The sequence below is a fragment of the Apostichopus japonicus genome, chromosome 10, assembly GCF_037975245.1.
Source record: "Apostichopus japonicus isolate 1M-3 chromosome 10, ASM3797524v1, whole genome shotgun sequence".
NCBI lineage: Eukaryota > Metazoa > Echinodermata > Holothuroidea > Aspidochirotida > Stichopodidae > Apostichopus > Apostichopus japonicus.
The window spans coordinates 8,556,960-8,579,442 of NC_092570.1; the positions used below are offsets into that span (position 1 = coordinate 8,556,960).

Genomic DNA, 22,483 nt, shown 5'->3' on the forward strand with positions numbered 1-22,483 from the left:
GTGAAATTACTGAACACACATTGGACCTAATTAAAGCCTTCAATGGATAGATCTACAAATTTGTTTCCACTGACAAAAACTCTAGACACAATCATTGGAGTACCTTAGCTTACAGAAAGTAAACAAATCTACCAATTTAGGGCTCATACTTATACACAAAGAAAGAAAGAAAGCAAGAAGCAAGCATTGTAATTAGCTGTTAACTGATGATGAAGTCAAATGTCAAAAGTCAAACGATGGACGTTAATGCAGCACAGAATTAATTCTCATCACGGTTGTCTAGGAAATCAAAATCCATCTAAAAACAACAATTATTACATTGTCAGGCCATTATTAGTACCTACAGTAGCTCTAAATGGCCATGAAGAAACTCACTGACAAAGGGAAAATTTCTTCTTTTGCTGATATTTGCAAAACAAAAAAGAAGGGGGATTGGGGGAGGGCCAGTTCTCTAATACTTAACTCATTTTTGAAGGAGCTGAGCTACCTGTGCATTACCAGACCAGCAATCAGAATTGCAGGTACTAGGACTTGTGTTTAGTTGAGTATATTGGTAACTAATACAGAATGTAGCACAGCTATAGGAGCTATTGACTACAAGCTTGTAGGGTCTATTTCTCCTGCTGTTTACAAACACTGTAGAAATCATAGAAAGAACCCATAGCATCTTCATGCCCAAATAACAAAACTGCATTAGCCGTATCCATAAATGTGAGATATAAGAATAAATATTACATCACATCGAGAATCATTTGAAGAGAGCATTGTTAAGCTCAGCTCAACCTGGGATTTTTGCTTTAATAGTAAAGCTAGTTGTCCAACAACATTTTAAAATGTATTAAATGAAAGCTATAACTGCGTGTTTTTTTAATACAGCAAAATAAACTCACCACAAGGCAGCTTTCCCTAATGCCATTTTAGTGGACTAAATTGTGAAAGGGTATTGGAATATGATTTCTGACTCAGGGTAAGCTATATGTTTCACTTCAACAATACAATACAGTGTCTTACCAGCTGGAATGTAGCTGCTAACTCATTTCAAATTACAAGTTTATATATGGTTTGTGATTGAAAGTAACAACCTCCTCAACTACAGTATATTAGTGGCATGGATGACCAGAGACCGTATGCAAACAAGAAAACCTGAAGACGGAATAATAATACTCTTGATGTTTGTATAGAGTATAGCTTCCCTGGATGATTCTCCATCCAGGACACTTCCTCAAGGTACAAGTATCCATGACAGAGCCAATGAATACAAAATTTTATTCTCTGTGAGCGGGGGAAAATCTGAAGAAAAGTGATAAAATGAACCGTATCACCAACTAAATGCATTTACGCTGGTGACCAAGACTAGATATTCACTCAATGCTATCTGCAAATTTTTAATTTCCTGTTTTCATCCGTTAGACTATCGAAGAAGTAGATGGCTTAAAGGAATATACCTATCGCATGGTGACTTTGTTTAAACATCATTAAGGTTCTTGGTATCAATAACAGTCAACAAAGCCGTGAGGTTTCCATTTCCACAAATGTTTAACTTTTGTATAAAATTGAAGGCTCACTTAGCAGTTAAAATTGTCAGTATCCTAGTGTTATTTAGCTGAGATAATCTTCTGGATCATAAACATTAACTAACAATGCATACAAATTTTGATTCTTCTTTGGCAATGCATACATCTTTCTTCTTCTTTATATTCTTGTTTTTATTTAGTTTTTGTTCCACATAGTTTGTATTCTGTGCTAAAGACATCTGTCCAAAAAACAAAACAAATTATAAACTGAACTGAAATTGTAAAACAAGCATATAGCTCTACGAAACCTTTCCAACATGACTGTGTTCTTTTCTCTTCCTTTGCTCATAACCTTGAATTTTTTTTTATTATTTTTTTTAAACCTTCCAACTCACAATGCACCTTTAATACCTGTGCAATGTACTTGCTGATCCTACGCCATCACAGCAACAGAGTAATTTGTATGCATAGAGTGTATCTCTCACTCACTCTCGCTCCCCAGTTCAAAGACAGGAGGAGAGAAAGGAAGATAAAAGCCAGCTCTTCTTTAGTTTGCAGAGATGGGCATAATTGCCTTCTCACTCTGCACAGTTCCCAATGATTGAAGAAAACTACAACGAGCAGAGACGGTGAATGAACGCATGGAAATCGTTATTAAAAAATAACAAGAGAAGAAGATGAAGAAGACGACGTCGATTCCTGCATCACGATCATCACAAGTTCTACGTAAGAAGACAATACTGTAGCCGATCCTATTCATTAATTCATCTATTGACAGAGAGAATGACAGTTTGAACAGTTTCTTTATCATTCACACTTTCTTTTCATTCTAAGGAAATGAGGGAGAACGATATAAAACTGAGACGTTATGCCTAGTGGAGATTAACCATATTTACATCAAGTTCAGAATTTAACAACGCAAAATGTACATCAGCAGCTAGAAGCTTCAACGGTGGAGGCTGAGTGTGTTTATCATTATGACACTTCACTAGCATTGATCAGTGAAGGCAAGTTCCAGAGGAAATGCGCTACATATTTACTCAAAAGAAATCATGAAATCTGAATTTTTCAGGTTTGGTGAAGAATGTATCAGACAACGAGGGATTAATTGTACAGTCATTATCATGGCGAATGACCCTAAGATGTCAAGATTTACTTTTTTGCCCTGAAGTACAGTATGCACTGATATAAATCTATGGACCATGATTATGTAAAAGAAATTATGTTTAATTAACCTTGAAGTTGGAGTGCAATGACAGCTAAGTAAATATTCCAAATGCATTACATTCCAGAGAGAAATATGTACGAACAAATTATGTTAGAAAAGGTAAAAGGGTTCCAAGAACATATGCCGTGATGAACATCACAGAACGAGCGCTCACTGTGTTTTATTGAGGCAGCAGTTACGAAGGATTTATCTGACGAACATAATTTAACTTCAAACAGGCATGTCTAGAAGATGGAATAAGGATGAAGAGATTGTTGGTTTCAACTACTGTAACTAGCAGTGTGGACGTTGACTTCTCAGTGAGTGTCACACCACACCCTAACTCTTAATCCTGGCAGAATAAACGGCCGAGTTAACTTCATAGCATCACCGTTTTAAATCCTGCGACTGCAATTGGTGGAGTTAAGAATTATGCCCTGCCTTAAATATGATATCTTAAAGGAAGTACATGATCAAAACCTTCTTCTTTGCTCTTTGGCTGTTTTTAATTACTTAAGGGTGCAGTTTTGCATGAGTAGAAAAACTGATCTACCAGTAAAAAAATTATTGAAGAAAGAAATGATTAAATGTCTATGAGCTATGGCTGCATTCCACATCGCTTAATATTTATGATGGATTTATGGTTTTATGAAGAGAACTGGAAATGTTTTCCTGGATAAATAAATACAAAATCATTGCACATTCTTTGTATCCTTCTGGCTAAATGGTACGAATCAGCTGGTATGTTTCCCTATGAGCAGCCTTAAGAAGACTATTTTCGTTTTATATTCATGGCCTTACAAGGCTGTACATATATATATACAGTGAACCTGCACACAGAAGTATTTACACACTTCATGTTACACACTAAACAAAAACAAGAGCCCAAGGGCACTGTGGTTCCTTGCTTGGGGTATATGACAATACACATAATATTATCAAGCAAGATTGGGCTGAAATAGTCCAAGTAATTGTGGTCATACATGTTCCCATAAAGTAACCAACACTATAGCCAACACTTTTGTGATCACAAAATGTGATCGGATTTTTTATCAAAAGGCACTTTTGAGATCTAAATATGGCGTCGAAAATGAAAGAAATATAAGAGACCTACAAGCGTGCCAACAGATATGATAACAATGGTGACCTCAGATGACATGACCTTTAAGTTTCAAAATGTTCCACCACACCATTCACAACTTGTCCCAAAATATCAACCATGTCACACCTTGGCATTGAGATTTAATTGCATTAAATGTCAAAAAATTAACTTTGAACTTGTATGTAACTTCACACACAAAGGTCACCCGGAGGTCAACCAATTGACATTTTTGATCGGTGAGACCTAAATAGAGCATGACTGTAAAAATTCAAACATTTTTTCTTTGCCCATTTTCTCCCCCCATAATACTACTTTTTTAACATTAGCTGACCTTTGGTGACCTTGGATCACATAACCGTTAAGTTTGAAAATATTCCCCTATACCATTTGCAACTTGTCCAAAAAAATCAACCTTTTCACACCTTGGCACTGGGAGTTATTGCATTAAATGTGTGAAAATTAACTTTGACCTCAAATAACTTCGCACACGAAGGTCAAATGGGGGTCAACCCATTGACATTTATGATCAGAAGTTACCTTTGACATCTGAAAATAGCATCGAAACTGTAAAAATCCCCAAAACACGGAAAGGTCACCAGAGGTCAAATTGAGGTCAAGGGTCACCCAGATGCGGGTCGACAATTGGATTACATTGAGGCAACTCCCAACCCTAACAGACATTTTGTTCTCAAGTTATTGCAAAAATACTAGTTTTTTATCATTAATTGACCTTTGGTGACCTTGTATCACATAACCGTTAAGTTTGAAAATATTCCCCTATACCATTTGCAACTACTCCAAAAATATTAACCTTGTCACACCTTGGAACTGGGAGTTATTGCATTAAATGTCTGAAAATTAACTTTGACCTCATATAACTTCGCACACGAAGGTCAAATGGGGGTCAACCCATTGACATTTATGATCAGAAGTTACCTTTAACATCTGAAAATAGCATCAAAACTGTAAAAATCCACAAAACACTAAAAAGGTCACCAAAGGTCAAATTGAGGTCAAGGGTCACCCAGATGCGGGTCGACAATTGGATTACATTGAAGCAACTCCCAACCCTAACGGACAATTTGTTCTCAAGTTATCGCAAAAATACTAGTTTTTTATCATTAATTGACCTTTGGTGACCTCGGATCACATGACCGTTAAGTTTGAAAATATTCCCCTATACCATTTGCAACTTGTTTCAAAATATCAACCGTGTAACGCCTTGGCACTGGGAGTTATTACACTAAATGTCTGAAAATTAACTTTGACCTCATATAACTTAACATACAAAGGTCACCTTGGGTCAACTTATTGACATTTTTGATTGATGAGACCTAAATTAGAGCATCAAACTATAAAAAATCAAACATTTTATTCTTTGCCCATTTTCTACCCCCAAAATACTAGTTTTTTGACATTAATTGACCTTTGGTGACCTCGGATCACATGACCGTTAAGTTTGAAAATATTCCCCTATACCATTTGCAACTTCTCCAAAAATATCAACCATGTCACACCTTGGAACTGGGAGTTGTTGCATTAAATGTCTGAAAATTAACTTTGACCTCGTATAACTTCGCACACGAAGGTCACACGGGTGTCAACCAATTGACATTTTTGATCAGAAGGTACCTTTGATATCCAAATCTAGCATCAAAACCAAACATTTTCTTTTTTGCTCGTTTCCTCCCAAAATAAGCACATTTTTTCTAATGTGACCTTTGACCTTTTGACCTTGGTTTCAGATGAAGTTTAATCTCCTGATTCCAAAAAACAAAACGAAAAGTCTGTACAACCATCCTAACTCCGACCGAAAAACTTTGACCCCATATAACTTCGCACATTAAGGTCACACGGGGTCAACCCATTGACATATATGATTAGAAGGTACCTTTGACATCTGAAAATAGCATCAAAACTGTAAAAATCCCCAATAACGCGTAAAGGTCACCAGAGGTCAAATTGAGGTCAAGGGTCACCCAGATGCGGGTCAACAATTGGATAACATTGAAGCAACTCCCAACCCTAACGGACATTTCGTTCTCAAGTTATCGCAAAAAAACTAGTTTTTTATCATTAATTGACCTTTGGTGACCTCGGATCACATGACCTTTAAGTTTGAAAATGTTCCCCTAACCAGTTAACAACTTTTCCCAAAATATCAATCTTGTCGCACATTGGCACTGGGAGTTATTGCAGTTTTAATATGTTCGGTTTTTGGACCATAACTGACCTTTGGTGACCTTTGTGGGCACCAAAAACAATAGGGCACACCTTCTCCATATGGCGGATCTATAGTCCAAGTTTGGCCTCAATCCAACTTTCCCTTATTGAGATAGAGCGTACCCAAGAAAGTGTCACAGATGCACACACAGACACACACACACACACGCACACACACACACACACACACACGCCAACCTGACTGCATAGGTTCCTTTTGCTAAAGCAAGGAACCAATCAAGCGTATTTAAAATGAAAATAGTGTAATGTAAAATTTCTGTTCTTAAACTTCCTTTTGTAAAAACCAATCTTTTAAATTTATGTCAGTTTTCCCTTAATGCATTACCATACATAGTCATAGTATAAGCATAACAGTTCAATGCATTATATATATTTAAGCATTTAGGCTCTATGGATATTTCGAAGGTACTGTACTGTATTTCATGAAGGAGTTTCCTTAAAATTGAGTGTATGTATCCCAGGCTTAAAGTTCCTACACATGACTGGGCACCAAGAATAGATTTGAAAGAATTCTACAAATCAGCATTTAGATGTTTGCCCGATGTATATTGCTTTATTGTCTGTGAGACTGTGACTATAACCAGAAAGCCAACAGGCTTACAGTATATATACTGTATGGTGAATTCCAGCGTGACTGATGGGACATTTGATAGAAAAGTTCAACAAAGAAAGTTATATTGTTGAGAAGTGGGAGGGGGCAGAAGGCTATAAATTGCAACATTCACTTGGGCAACCCCCAGTTGGTCCATCATTGAAGAACTGTTCACATAAGTGTGTTCCTTTTTGATAGGGAGCACTTAGAGTAGCCCTGTGACTGATGAGACATTTGAGGACCACCATTTTTAGGTACGTTTAGTTAACTTGTAAGCGCTATCTCAGAATGAAAAGAATGAGTTGGGTATATACCCCTCCTGGTAGCTACTTAATGTAGCTATATCAGAGCACCACCATTGAGAGAATATTGGCATTAACTATTTCACACAGTTGCATTTCCCTTGTGACTGATGGGACAGAAGCTCTGTGACTGATGGGACGCTATCTCCTCCAAAATTATGGCAAATTTTGTTTTGCTCTAACTTCAGTTTGCATCCACATATGGTGCCAACTAGCATTAAACTTGGGTCATCTGGGCTCTAGCCACCCATAGTCATCACAGGTAGGGCCCACTCGAGTTGGCCCATGGGGGTGTGGGTCCCCCATTGGTTTGCCATATGAGCATCCCATAGAAGCAACTGGCATATGTAGAACAGACACAGGCCCATGGGAAAACCTGTTCCATTCCACACTTGCTGTCTCATATAGCCCCATATGACTGAGTCATGGGCATGTGATTTGTTGGGGCCTCACTGGGAAAGCTGTTTGGGCCCATATTTGGTGAGGTATGTTGCCCATGTATGGGACTCATGTCATCCCACTTCTGTGTATCAAGTACTGACAACTGGAAAAATGAAACACAATCCATATGCATTTGAAACTTGCATTTTATTTATTAACAACAACAGAACGAGCTGAGCCTTGAAACATGCAAACATTGATAATGAACAGAATACTAATTATACAACATTGATGAAGTCATTTAAGTCACATGAGCTTTTGACAATATGCTGAGCTTAACCCTGGGCAGCAAAAGTACTGAGATACTTTCAACTGTGGATTAGGGTCCAATCTGCCCATCATATAGTGAAAGTCTAATACAATTTTTTTGAGCCATGTTCTCCATTTTCCCCAAAATACTAAAGTGATCAATATCCCATGAGGAAAGAGCCGAAACTAATAGGCAAAGGGGCATACATATACTATAAAAAGGATCCACCTGGCCTTACCAATGATTGGATTGGACCTTACATCATTGAAGTTACAGCCTAGTGGTTCTGTGGGTACTAATTCACTTGTGTGATGGGTACTCCTGTGGTGATACTGCCAACCAGGAGTGTGTTGTACAGTGCTTCAGGTTCTTTTTCCCCGATAGACCCACCAGTTCCTTCAACTCGGCCTCATTGTTCTGTGATCCAAGAACATTGCATTCCTCAAATTTGGACAGAAGGGCCTGTATGCAGTGATCCAGCCCTCTCCACAAACCTCTGTGCATGCCACTCCTGTAAGATGATAATAGTTGTTATGTCATTTCTTTTTAGGAAATTAGGTATGAATGGAACGACACTATTCTTGTACTAATACTTTTAGGCATTGCAAACTGTCCAATATAGGCTGTACTATCTGAACCATATACTGTGACTGATGGGACAGTAAAATCCAAAGATCTGACATGTATACCAATCTTGATTCAGGATAACCGTCACAGGTCAATGAACACTTCATCATGTCACCATCATGTCAGTGACACAAGCTGCTTTCAATAAACATGGTCTAACAAATTAATTTGAAGAAATATACTGTACCTGTATTCTGATTTGCGTTTTCGTTCACGTTCTCGGCGCTCTTGTTTCTGTTGTGAAGACATCTCCCGCTTCTTCTTGTGGGCCCACTGTTTGCGGTACGTTGATTGTGTTTTTTTGTATGCATCATATTTCCCCTCTGCTTTCAAACGTTCCCTCCTGTTTCGCTGTCTTTCAGCACTGGATTTCCCCATTTTGCATTATACCACACATGCAGCCTAATTCTGTGACTGATGGGACAGAAGTTTCAGGTTGTCTAGCACATAACCCTATACACAATTGAAGTATCTCTGCTCATGCCAGATTAGGCCCTGAGTAGTACTAGATAGATATACCCCCAACAACAGCTGAAATCATTCTGTTGGCTTGTGACAAAAACAAATGTTAAAAAACTGTGACTGATGGGACATGTCCACACTCATTATTTCAAGAAATCACATAAAGACTTATATTCATATAGACACCTGTAACTTTGCAGAAGGTGAAAGGTCTCAAGGTGACTTCATACTCAGTACAAAGTTGGTCATTTCTGGAATCATGCCAACTATTAAAAGGGATATCTGAATTTTAGGACATTTTGCTAATTTTTCGTTCCCTGCAGCACTTGACAGTTAAATGCATGCTGCAGTGAGGAGAAACACGTTATAAGCCAGGTGAAACCTGTTTTGGGTAGTTTAACTGTCATGTATATCAAATATCTCCCTCAAGTGACTGCAACCTAAAGTTGATTTTTAGTGAAAAATGCATCATTTCCATGGAATTCACCGTATGCTTGAGACAGTGTGCACAGACAGTTCTAAACCTTAGCAAGTGTGAAGTTCATCCAAGGGTTCGTCTTCGGAACTGTCATGCTTGCAACTATCTCAGACCCTCAAATGACCTTCGACCTCCACTGAAAACAATAGGATTCATAAGGGATACTGTAGAGAAAGCATTAAAACTACAACTACCACATAAATAGAAACAACCATTTATAAAAAGTTTTATTTCAAATTGTTCATAATTCAATGGACAAACAACTAAATGCAAGAGCAGACCTGCTTGTAAATTTGATCAGGGTAACCTTCCTTCTAAAATGTATATATACATATGGAATGAAGGGATACTGGCAGTTACCTGGAGCTTGGAGGTGGGTCATTGGGGGGGGGGGGAGGGGCAGTGTATCAAATCAAAGGTCCCCAATTTTTGTAGGGTTAGATAATTATGCATACATTTATGTTAATTGGAGGTGGACGAAGGAGGATCACCTAATTTGGAGGTCACCTGTTTTTGAGGGTCCCTTTCTATCTGGGGTCTCCTTTCCTCTGAGAGAGATGTCACCCATGATTAGGGAGATGTCATCTTTAATAGGATATTTCAAGTTGTTCACTATGTTACATGTGTATAAGGAAAATAAATGTATTTAATCCTTTTTACCTAGAGATGCCGAAAGTTTTCAACATTTTTATTAAACAATCAACTCCAGCCATTGGGAAATTCCCTTAAGCCAGAAAACTTTTACAATATTAATTTCGAGCTCTCAGCACAATTCTACTTCAACCTTTGAGTTTGATCAATATCTCAGTAGCAATTGCACCAGCAATTTGGAACAGAAGTTTACATTCAACTTGGATGTCCATGTCTGATTTCAGTATTATCACAAAAAAAGACATAAAAAAAAAGGAAGGAACATAATATTATTCAAAGTATTCATTGAGGCTTTTCAAATATGGGCAAATACTGGCAAAATTTCTACTAGATGAAATTTTTAATTTGATATAAAGTTACACACTACAGTTCTACAGAACATTCATTTGGGATTTATTTTCTTTCTTACTTTCTTTACAACAATATAACCAAAGAAAAATACAACATTCTACTGTAAAGAAAACAAAACTATTTGCATAAAGGGGTTTATCTAATTGTTCTCACAGTAATAATGTATATTTAACATTACAAAAATAACCGTTCTTCTAGACACTTTGCATGATAGAGTCAGGAGGGCAAGGAGGCCCTGATGTACCTCATCAGGGCCCTCCTTGATTTTATCAAGGAAAATCATAATTTGTTGAAATAACCAAGGGCTTCACACAAGGTAGAATAGGAGTGGAGTTGCAGGATTGTTGTGGGCAAATAGGTGTACATAAGGAGCAACGGAACTATGATGCATTTACAGAAAACTTCTGCCAGGGAAGGGAACACACTAACCACTTTTGTACAATGCTGTTTTGCATCTTTTCTTTAAAGTGATGAACTGTGGCCATATTCTGTTTTTCTGTTGCAGCTTTCAAGTCAGATAACCACATAAAAACCCCAGGATTTCACTTTTGGCAGGTGAAGGAAATGTGTGATCGACACCAATCATGAATTTTATGATCTATAGAGTACTGTGTGATACATTCATTGATTATCTCATGGCACAGTCTAATGTACTTACCACAGATGTTTTTTTTTTTTTTTCCTTCAAAGTTAAGTTTATGTTATTTCATCAATTTGCAAGTCCAATGACTGCCAGCATATTTACATATATGTATAGGTACTAATTGTAACTAAGTGAATCAACTACAACTAACCTGTACTCTACAGCAATGCCACCTGATGTATGTTTCCTCAATTCAAGCACTTTAAGGTCAATTGGTTTTTTAAGTATTTGTTAATCACAGGCTATGGAACCAACCATCTTATTGTGTAGAAACAATGATAGAAAGTACTGACATAGAGCTCTCAGTTTGAACAATGCAGCTTCCATGATTCACACACAAATTCCTATTAGTATGATTGACATAGACCATCAGCAACAATGAACATTTTAGCTAAACTGACCGTACATTGCCAAACGACTTGCGCCCTCAGATCATGGGTTGACCACCATGAACAAAAAAACATTTCATGTTCTCTGTGAGTAGCAGTAATAGGAATTATCTCATTTTGAAACAATGTTAATCTTCATGTGCAACACTCTCTCATCTTGAAATTATCACAGTAAGTTTCAGCAACTTTCATTCCTTTGCTTTGAAAGAGAAATATTCCCAATAATATTGTCCTCATTTCTCAGTTTGGCATTAATCCAAACTGGATGAGATCATTTGTTGAATATCCACCAAAATGAATACCGTCATATACTGAATACTGTGACTGACTGAGTACATAATCTTGAAAAATTTATGAAGTCTGGTATCCTGGTGGTCCGGACCAACATTACAACAAGTTTTTCCAATGTACAACTAACGCCCACCCCCCTCACTCCCAACATATTAACTGTGAAATTTTTTAGTTATCAAATTTATTAATTAAAACATATACGAAATACAAAATTCGTCAGAAATGAAAATTAGTGCACCTGCTGGCAAGCTATTTTGACAAGAAAATGCCATTAACAACTCCTTAAAGCAGCCTCACCTGAAGACCAAGAAGTGGCCAAAACGAGCCCAACATGCGATGAATTTTTGGGAGATTTTCAATTTTTTTCAGATTTTTTTAAATGTTTCACTTTTTAATCTTCTTTTTTTTTGGGTGCAAAATTTTAAAAAAATTGTTGTACATACATCTCAACTGAATAGGTGGTGTCAATTTGCATGTCCACATTTTTTTCTTCAAATTAACACAAACTATCTAAGTTTACTCACCATGAATTCGTAAAGCATGAGGATATTTTTCACGTTTATGTGAGGAATATTGACATTTGAATCATCTATCCTACCAATACATAGCTTCAATTATCTCGGGTAATTGGATTAAATTACAATCCCAATGTGCACATTTTGAGGAACGCTGAAATATAATTCTGTCTGCAAAAATTTGACCAAAACCCAGACACTAACTCTTGCTCGCCTCATGTTCTGCTGAAGATCTGTAACTTCAGACTATAATATAAACAACATCCTTTTCCCACTGGAGGAAGATATACTGGAGACAGTCAGACAGAAGCAAACATGCTCTTTTGACATTTTGCCACATTTTTGGATCAAACGAAAACTGAAACCGGAATTTATGACGCTCTTGTAACTTTGATTTGGTCCTAGTAACCTTTAACTTAGATGTTTCCCACGCTTAATGTTAATCACACCCACTCTGATTATCTTCGACTCAACAGTTACATTATGCACTGTCTCTCTCTTCATGGATATAATGCTTCCAAGCTATCTCTCTCTCCATTGTACAAAGCAACACACAAAATATGTGTTATCTCTGTCGTCATGAGGTAATACAGCTTCCATGCATCATCTCTATATGAGTTGCATGATGCAATTCACACACAAAATATTCATTATCTCTCTGTTCATGAGGTGCAGTAATACAGCTTCCATGCATTCTCTCTATGTGAGGTGCATGGTACAAATTAATAGTTAAATTGTGCGGTATATCTCTATCTTCATGGAGGTAATGCCTCCATGCACCTCCCTCTCAGCGGTATGGTGTAAATCTCACATAAAATGTTCATAATCTCTCTCTTCATGAGGTACAGTTATACAGCTTCCATGCATTCTATCTATATATGAGGTACATGGTACAAATTAACATAGTTAAATTGTGTGGTATATCTCTCTCTATCTTCATGGAGGTAATGCCTCCATGCACCTCCCTCTCAGCGGTATGGTGTAAATCTCACATAAAATGTTCATAATCTCTCTCTTCATGAGGTACAGTTATACAGCTTCCATGCATTCTATCTATATATGAGGTACATGGTACAAATTAACATAGTTAAATTGTGTGGTATATCTCTCTCTATCTTCATGGAGGTAATGCCTCCATGCACCTCCCTCTCAGCGGTATGGTGTAAATCTCACATAAAATGTTCATAATCTCTCTCTTCATGAGGTACAGTTATACAGCTTCCATGCATTCTATCTATATATGAGGTACATGGTACAAATTAACATAGTTAAATTGTGTGGTATACAGTATCTCTCTCTATCTTTATGGAGGTGATGCCTCCATGCACCTCCCTCTCAGTCATATGGTGCAAATCACACACAAAATATTCATTACCTCTCTCTTCATGGGGTACAGTTATACAGCTTTCATACATTCTCTATATATGTTGCATGGTACAAATCAACATCTAGTTAAATTGTGCGGTATATCTCTCTCTATCTTCATGAGGTAATGCCTCCATGTATGCACCTCCCTCTCAGATGTATGGTGCAAATCACACACAAAATATGCACAATCTCTCTTCATGAGGTACAGTGATACACCTTCCATGAATTCTCTCTATATCAGTTACATGGTACAAATTAACACAGTTAAATTATGTGTTTTATATATCTCTCCCTTCGTGAAAGTAATGCTCACATGCTCTCTCTCTCAGCCGAAATCACACACAAATATAAATAAAGGTACAGTTATTTGGCTTTCATGCATTCTATCTATATCAATTTCATGGTACAAACAAACACAGTTAAATTATGTGTCATATATATCTCTCCCTTCATGGAGGTAATGCTTCCATGCACTCTTCTTCGCAACCCAATTGTACACATGTCATCAACAAAAAGTATGTATTATCTCTCTCTCTCAATTGATTTAATAGTTTACATCCCCTCCTCATCTTAGCCCTATGATATGTCAAATCAACACAAAATATGTGTTGCCTGCCTCTCTCTCTATGGCGGTAATGCAACTTCCATGCCCTCTCTCAGCCCCATGATACAAATCAATACAAAGTATGGGTTTTCTGTCTCTCCCTCTCTCTGTTAAGTAAATTATACTAATACAGCTCAGCCTCATGCATCATGTCCTTTCAGATGCATCCCTATAAGGTTTAGTACACAAATTGATAACTATTAAAGGAGCATATATCACGTTTAAGTATCATCCCAAAGTGGCACATATATACCATTAATTGTGATACTTAGGCTAAGTACTCCAAACATGTACATGACATATTTTGCGAGAAAAAACGCCTCAAATATTACAACATTTAGCAAAAATGGATGAACATTTTCGTCAGCAAAATGGCTAATTATTCAAGGATGAGTCACGCCTATATATGTTCTCACTATTATATATTCATTTTATGCATAAAGGTCACATCTGGTTGCCTCCGTACTGCACAATACGTGTTAATTTTTTTGATTACTGACCGTCCCATGTACATACCAGTGTGTGAATGATATATATATATATATATATATGTGTGTGTGTGTGTGTGTACACAATACAGTGCATTATAGTCTTTGCTTTAGTACACATACATCAACAGACAATGGATAAGAAGGATAAGCACACATAGCCCTAGACCTACAGCAGATAATATTATAGTACGTAATGTTACGCCTATAGTCCAGATCATTTTTTACTGCACAGATAATGGTTATAGCTCAACATACAGTAAATCAACATGGGCAGAAGTCACAGAGGTCACAGAACTTAATTCAACTTAGTCTCAATTGACTGACCTACATAACGATGTGGAATGAGACAAATGTAGAGTGGGTGTAATTACTGAACAAATATTCCTATTGATATGAGATATAGACTATCAATTTGATGAACAAACAATGAAGAACCTCTGGCAACCCATATAAATATGCATGCATGTATGCATATAAATGTACTCCAGGCCATCGCCTAGCATGGGCGGCACATTGAGGAAATACAAAATGTAAAACACAACTATATGGAACAGTGAAACTAGATATAAACAATTGATCTATCAGCTAACAACAACACAACTGAAGTGTCTCCTGTTCTGTGTAAAAAATTAGAAAATGATTGCTCTGTCAAAACTAATGTACAGTATCATGACAACCAAGTAGTGATCTAAGGCACAGGCACATCTCACTTAACCAAACAGATTCCAAATGTTTACAAGTTAGTATTCAATCACAACTGATTAGTAATGTTAGTGGGTGCACAGAGCTAAAATAAACCATGATGGGTTACATAACAAACATATAGGTGGCAAGTATGAATTAATTGCCTACATGTAAGTTGCCCTGATGTGTGCTACTGTACAGTATGTATACTCAATAGTAGGCACCACAGAGCCAATACAGACGTATACGAACAATTCCGAAATATTTACTAGGTGAAATTTGTAGAACTGCACAGACTTTCCTGAAACGAAAGGTGTAAATGATAACACAATCTGAACCCAAATAGGTCAAAGTTAAAAACTCTCCCTACATGCACAAGTTTGTATCATAGTACTGTACATATCAGCTCTTACAAATAGGTATTACATATAGGTTACATATAGGCATGTGTTACATATAGGCTTTGAGGCATGTGTTGTAGTAAAGTGTCTAAGTACTGTATCAGTCTATACTGTAGGTGACTAGCATCTTGTACTTGGTCTGATCTTTGTGACAATGTACCACAGGACACTCTTGTAATTAACATCACAATCAAATTTGTATGCAGAACCTTCTTGACATCTTGCTTGTAAACAAGTTTGGCAGTGATGACTGATCATCCAACTTCTTAATTAAATTGGAACACTCCCATCATGCATCATTTCAAGAAATGTAGACATGCAGGTTTTCAAAACAGGCGGTCTACTATGTAATGTCAAATATTTAGTGCTTATTCCTTACAGAGATAAAGTCCACGAAATACATCATACTTGTTACTGTAGCTTCCTTGATCACAAAATCAGCAATCCCTCGCTATCAGAAATCCAGAAAACCTTAGGAGCCGAAACTGAGTACAGTACATTTTTACATGATAAGGTACTCTCCCATACAGTATGTATGATTCCCAGACTGCTTCAGTATGCAGGGTTTATTTTTATAATAGACCCACCTCACCCCAACATCAGTAGTCAGTAAAATTCTGGAATTTTGAATTTTTGTTTTTAAAAATAAAAAATTTGATACTGTAGAACTTTCTGATCAATCACTATGGATATGGTATCTGTGGTGCCAAAAAAAAAAACACAGTTTGTAATGGATATATGAGTTAGCTACTTCAGTCTGGTTCTCTTTTCTCTGTGCTGTGTATTGAATACATAAAGCATCCATGTTCAATGATTTCTATGGTGGGCAAAAGAAAGATGCAGCCCTGCTCAGATGAAAATGGGTAATCCAAAGTATGAATATGGATTTGTGTGATTGCGCTTCCGTAGTGCTTCCCTCAGAACAAGGTTAGTGACAGTAAATATCATAAGGCAACAGAATCTAACTTGTTGAACATATTGGGCTGCTGATCAAGCAGTGTCAATGTTGAAGGCCAACTTTCATGGCAGAGTCTAGATATGTATCATTCATTCCTGCATTTGGATGTCAAAACACAGAGAAGTTGTCAGCAACTATGTTGAATGTTGGTTTAGGTTACTCACAAACTAACGTATAGATACAGAGTTATGAGTTATGTATGACTGATGGTTCAGGCCTTCAGGGAATAATTTATCCAGTAACACATTGCAAAAATGCTATAGAATATATAGCAAAATTGCTGTACAAATGCAAAGATGTATGTACTTTTTGTACACAGGAACCACAGTACTTTATATGAGACAAAGGAGCCAGATGGATTTCTTAATCACTGATGAAGATCTGTTGCACAGCTGCATTTTCAAAACACTTGTCAAAATCGTAGAACTTAAAACAGTCAAAGTACCTTAACAGAGAGCTGTAGACCGTGTATAATAAATGGCCCAACTACATAAGTTTCCTTAGAACTTTTCATCATTATTATATTGTTGTCTATTCAAGGTCTTACTTCAAAAATTCTGAGAAAACAGCTCCAAGAATCCAAACACTATTACCTTCATTTCTTGATCTCCTAAATATCCAGTTCCCTTTCCCAATACTGACAATAATTGAACGTGTTTTACCTGAAACTGTAAGTAGTATCTTATGCAAAGACCAAGTGTGAAAGTTAGCTCAAGTGGCAACAGTATTGGAACATGAATGTATCACAGTTGGTTTTACAGATCTAAAATTACACAAGATTCTGCCTAATTCACTAGCACACAAGTCCACTAGCCTACAACACTGTGTAATATCTACTTAATCCTAACCCACTTCTATAAATTAAAGTTGAATTGTCTAGGGTCTGTTACCACTGTTAGATTCTGAAGCTCCATACATTGAAGTTAATATCTACTTTGCATATAGAGGATGTAACTCAGCAATGTGTATAAAGTATTTGCCATGTTTTGGAAACAAACATCATTAGCAAACAACCAACACTAGATTTTATTAAGGGACTACCTGCAATTTCTACTTAAAAGTTATTGGCCAAGTTTATTAAATATCATGCAAACTACATTAATTTAGTAATTAAATAATATTGACCTTGGTTGATTGGTGGTTCACTACATCAACTGATTCAGTTCAACACACTTCATAGAAGTCAGAACAGGGTAATATCTCTTATGTAATAACCTTAATGATACGACAATGAGATCAAATGTCAGCTGATCCTATATCCTGGCACACTTTGTAGGCCTTTATCTTAACTCTCTAGTGTCCAACATGTATCTTAGATTAGCTTTCAGTTTCACTGTTACAAGCATGTAAAATGCAATTTACATAGTTCAATAATTTTTCCAATAAATGACAAGTCCAAGTGACTATTTTCTGTAACTGCTGCTTTCATTTTCCTAAGAAAATATGAAATTTTAAAATGTATACATTAAAATATAAAATAACAAATTACCAAAAAAAAATATAAACGATATATAACTATATATGGTTGATAGGGCAAACATTGCTCACTATACCAATACAAGGCAACATCACCTTAGTTCTACCCAGGAACTGATTTGTGCTATTCCAGGGAATAATTGATCCAGAGTTGCATCGCAAACTGCTATGCAAAATGGGCAAATTGCTACACAAGTGCAAGTTTTTTTTTTACACAGGAACCGGAGTATTTTTAAAGACAGAAAATAGGGAACCTTTGAAACTGCTACTTTATTTGAACACTAAATGATTCCCTGTATACCTGCACACATCCAACCAGCGTCATTAATATTAGAACATGGCAATCAACCACATCCAGGAGTGGAAGCTATTTTCAGTTGTGAGAAAGAGTGTTGGAGCAATTGTAGAATAGCCCACTACTCACACACACACACAAGGCTCTTGGAGAACAATGTTTACTACAGGGACTTCCGGTCATAATCTGTGAGATACAAGAGTTGCGGGATATTCTGCAATTAAGCAACAGTGTTTATGCCCTGGCCCATAACTTGGATGTAAAATTACTGAGGGCAGGTGGGGGGGGAGGGAGATACAGTACAGCGATCAGAGTAGGAAAACCTAACAGCTATTACCCTACTACACAAGAAAACCAGAGAGCCAGTTGACTTTGTGATTCCTTGCAATACAATGTGCTCAAAATTCAAAATAACTATCTGACTAATTATGTAGAGATTTCTAGCACTTATTTGTAGCACTCCATTTTGGGCATCAACCATTTCACTCCAGAATGGAATAAACATTCTGTATTGCAAAATCCTAAGTGTTTCAATATCCAGAAGGAACAGTCTTCCTATGTGAAATATTGACACATGTATGAATAAAAGGACATTTTCTTTTACCACTTTTGAGTTAGCAAATCAGCTCTGCTACCGACCATCCCTTTAATAATTGATATTAAGGAATGAGAGTTACATGACATTGCTTATACACTGTGAAATATTTTCACAATCTACTGCCAAAGTCAATGTCATCTTGTATAATTCACAGAGAAAATGACCAATTTTGAGACAATTTGACATAACCTGTTAATACCTTGAGCCAATTTTTGTACAGTTTGAGATAACCTGTTGAACCCTTGAAGCTCAGAGGGTGAAAACTGATAAGAGCAGTTTGACGGCAGTTTAAAGCTAAACATCACATAGATTCCTTCTTCATCCGGCAGGAATAAAAAAAATCGCTGTTCTTCTAACCAGTGAAAATACAGCAATTTGAGTAGTGGTTTCAAATGTCTTGGAACCATTGTGTTAGAGCAAAAAATGCTTTTTCCTGTTTTGTGTTATTGTCTTTTCTGCTTTTAAAGACTATTGGTGTCATGATGACACAAGCCACTTGATGAGAATGCAAGCCTTGTTCAAATATATCAACATAATAGTCCTGTTTATCATGAAAACATTGCCACAAAACAAAACATTTTAATTCACAGAAAGAAATACTGAGCAATATAACACACATGAATATCTGCATTGTTAATTCACTGAATATTTTGTCCTTCTGCCAACTTTGACATAGCATAGATAAACATAAACCCAATTTTAAATATTTTAATTTGGAAATATCGTTTTGAAGTCTGAACTTATGATTGGACATGGTCCCAACTTTCACAATGGTAATGTGAAGTTTATAAAACACTAATGGTCATGCATGTACAGTACTTATATCCTGAAGTGTCAACTTTTAAAGTAGGAAATTTCCTTTAAATTTTGAACAGAAAAAAAATACTTTGAAATTATGCATCTATGACATTACGTTAACCTGTCTGTATTCTGGGCGTGTTTTGTCCATTCTGTTACTGTTACTTGTCATTTAGCCTCTGAAGAAGATCCTGCTAGGATCGAAACGTCAGGCCATCTATATTACACATTTACTTACACAGGCTCTCTAGTGGATGAGCAGTTTGCTAACAGTTTTATTTTATTTTGATTTACATTACATTACATTCGGTTTCAAGAACACGTCCTTTTGAACAAACCATAATGAACCTCAATGAATGCATCTCCAAAGCATGCATGTAGATTGAATTCACCAGAATGCTTACCTTGTATTCCTCTTTTGGGTCTAAATGTCACAATCAAACTTCCCTAGTCTACAAACAATCATTTAACAGCAACAAGGGATTCCAGTAGGCTCTAACTTAAGTTAGGTCTACCATTAAACTTAGCTAGCCTAGGGTTAAACCTAACATAACTTACTTAATTCTTACATTTGACACAATGATACTTAGGCCTAGAGATTTTGACAGGCTATGTTTACACAAACTTTCAACTTATAGTGCAAACGCTTAAAGGAACACAACAGTTGAAGTCAACTAGCAGGATGGTCACTTGAGTCACCCAAGATTAATTAATGTCGCCAGTTACAGAGTTGTTGACAATTCATAATCATAGAAGTTAAATATTAATTTAAGACTAGAGACTGACTTCGGTCAGCTTGCGGCTTTGATAAGCCACTGAGGCTTCTTCGCGAGTTCCTGCTTGCAGGAGGATCTAAAATACATACATACACAGACATGGTGACACACACACCTTCCTTAGGCTGGTACTGGTAGTAGTAGTACTACTAGTATTGACAAGTAATTCCTTGTGCTAAGCCAACATACAGCATCATAAGCCTAAGTTAGGCTTGGTCAATCAGATCTTCGTTTTATAGATCATCTAAACTGTGATTTATTGTAATTCCATTCAAATAACATTCAACGCCCTACACAATGACGGAGCAATTACACAATTGACCATTCTTACCTTCAGTATAGGATTATTCAAAGGAAATAAATGAGATAATCCGGCTTATTTCCGCTCGTTTTGATCCTTCCTTTTAAATGAGCGATTGTGTGTGTTTTTGTGTCTGTTACCGGTCGTCGTCTGTAGTGAGGCAGTATGCTGCATGCACAGATTGGTTGTATTTATAATGATTTGCGAGATGTTGTAACTGAAGAAAACAGAAATGAAAGGACGCCATCACTTTGGGACTGAAACAGAACCTAGCCAGCCTGATTGAAAGGTAGCAGCCACTAAGAGCAGATAGTAACAGCAGCCACTAAGAAAAAAAGGACAGTAAGTCGTGTGTGTATGTTATTACTGACACTGCGGTCGAGTGTGTTGTCCAAATAGTGCATAAATAAGGAGGGTATTGTTTTTTCTTTCTTTTCAAAATCAAATAATTTGAGTTATCGATTTCTTGACCAAAAGTGGCATTAACATTTCAACCCTGATACGGACATCTCTAAACGCGTAATGTGTAATGATCAAAGAAATTATTTACTTTTATTTTTCTTCAAAATCGATTTATTTGAGTTTCCAACTTATTGAGATGTTCGATTAGCACCACATTAAAGTAGAAATGTTCCTCTAGCTGTCACGTGGTATAGATATAATACTATCGGTAACAAAACCGCTTCTCCGGCTATTGGCTGAGATCATGTTTATATCTGTTCCTTTTCGAGGGGAATAGTGATGCACACCTTACGATGATCGCACAGTCACAGTCTCGATGCAAAGGGACTGGGGTTGAGAGCGGATCAGTCTTTCGGTAGTTTGGTTTTCGTGCCCAGGTTCTTTCCTGGGCGACTTTTTCTTAAAAAGTATCGGTAACAAAACCGATTTCTTGACCGAAAGCAGGGGCGTATCCAGGGGGGCGCAACAGGCGCGCGCCCCCTATTGGCCGTCACCAAAAAAAAAAAGTTTAGCAAAAAAAAATTAAAAAATTGATGACGACCTTTAAGTGAGATGTCGGTGATCGCTCAACCCCCCCCCCCTCCCGTATGCTTTATTTTTTGTTTGCCAAAAAAAGGTTCTGGCGAAGTTCGGCGGCATAATAGTTTTAGAAACATAGATGGTAATTGTGTTTGTATTATCACTATAAACACTAAGTGACATGCCAGCCATACTAAATTGTGCATTTTGTGTCCATATTTACTGGAAATGTTGCTTATTATTAAGGTCGAAAAATGGATCACATATGGCCATGGGCGGCGATCCTGGGGGGGAAGGGGGGATATATCCCCCCATGAAAATGGGTGGAGGGGATGTAATACACCATATCCCCCCACCAAATGCCAGGGATAAGAATATTTTCATGCCTACATTTATGCATCATCGTTAATGTACGGCTCTTTCTTAGCTTCATTTCTCGCCTACCATAAACGCAGTGCGATCTTTTCAAATAAAGCGTCTTTATAAAGCAAGAATAGTTGACTGTAGGCTTCATTGGCCCTATAACAACAAAATGTATTATTGCGCCCACGGTATTGATATAGTACATATATGCACCCTCATAGTATTCATATAGGCCCTATAGTAGGCCTACACACGTACATGTTCCCTCGAACAGCTGAGAATCTCATGTTACCAGGGTAATGCTTAATACACGTTTCACCTGGATGCCCT

The 22,483-nt window shown here is 37.0% G+C and overlaps 1 protein-coding gene across 1 annotated transcript in view; it reads right to left on the reverse strand.

Moving 5' to 3' along the window:
* The window catches only part of LOC139975404 (beta-arrestin-1-like), a 96,605-nt gene extending 75,608 nt beyond the window's left edge, over positions 1–20,997 (reverse strand). Inside the window, exon 1 of the mRNA XM_071983383.1 lies at positions 20,840–20,997. The gene's annotated coding sequence lies outside the window, so the exon portion shown is untranslated. The remainder of the gene's footprint in view (positions 1–20,839) is intronic.
* Positions 20,998–22,483: the final 1,486 nt, after the last annotated feature.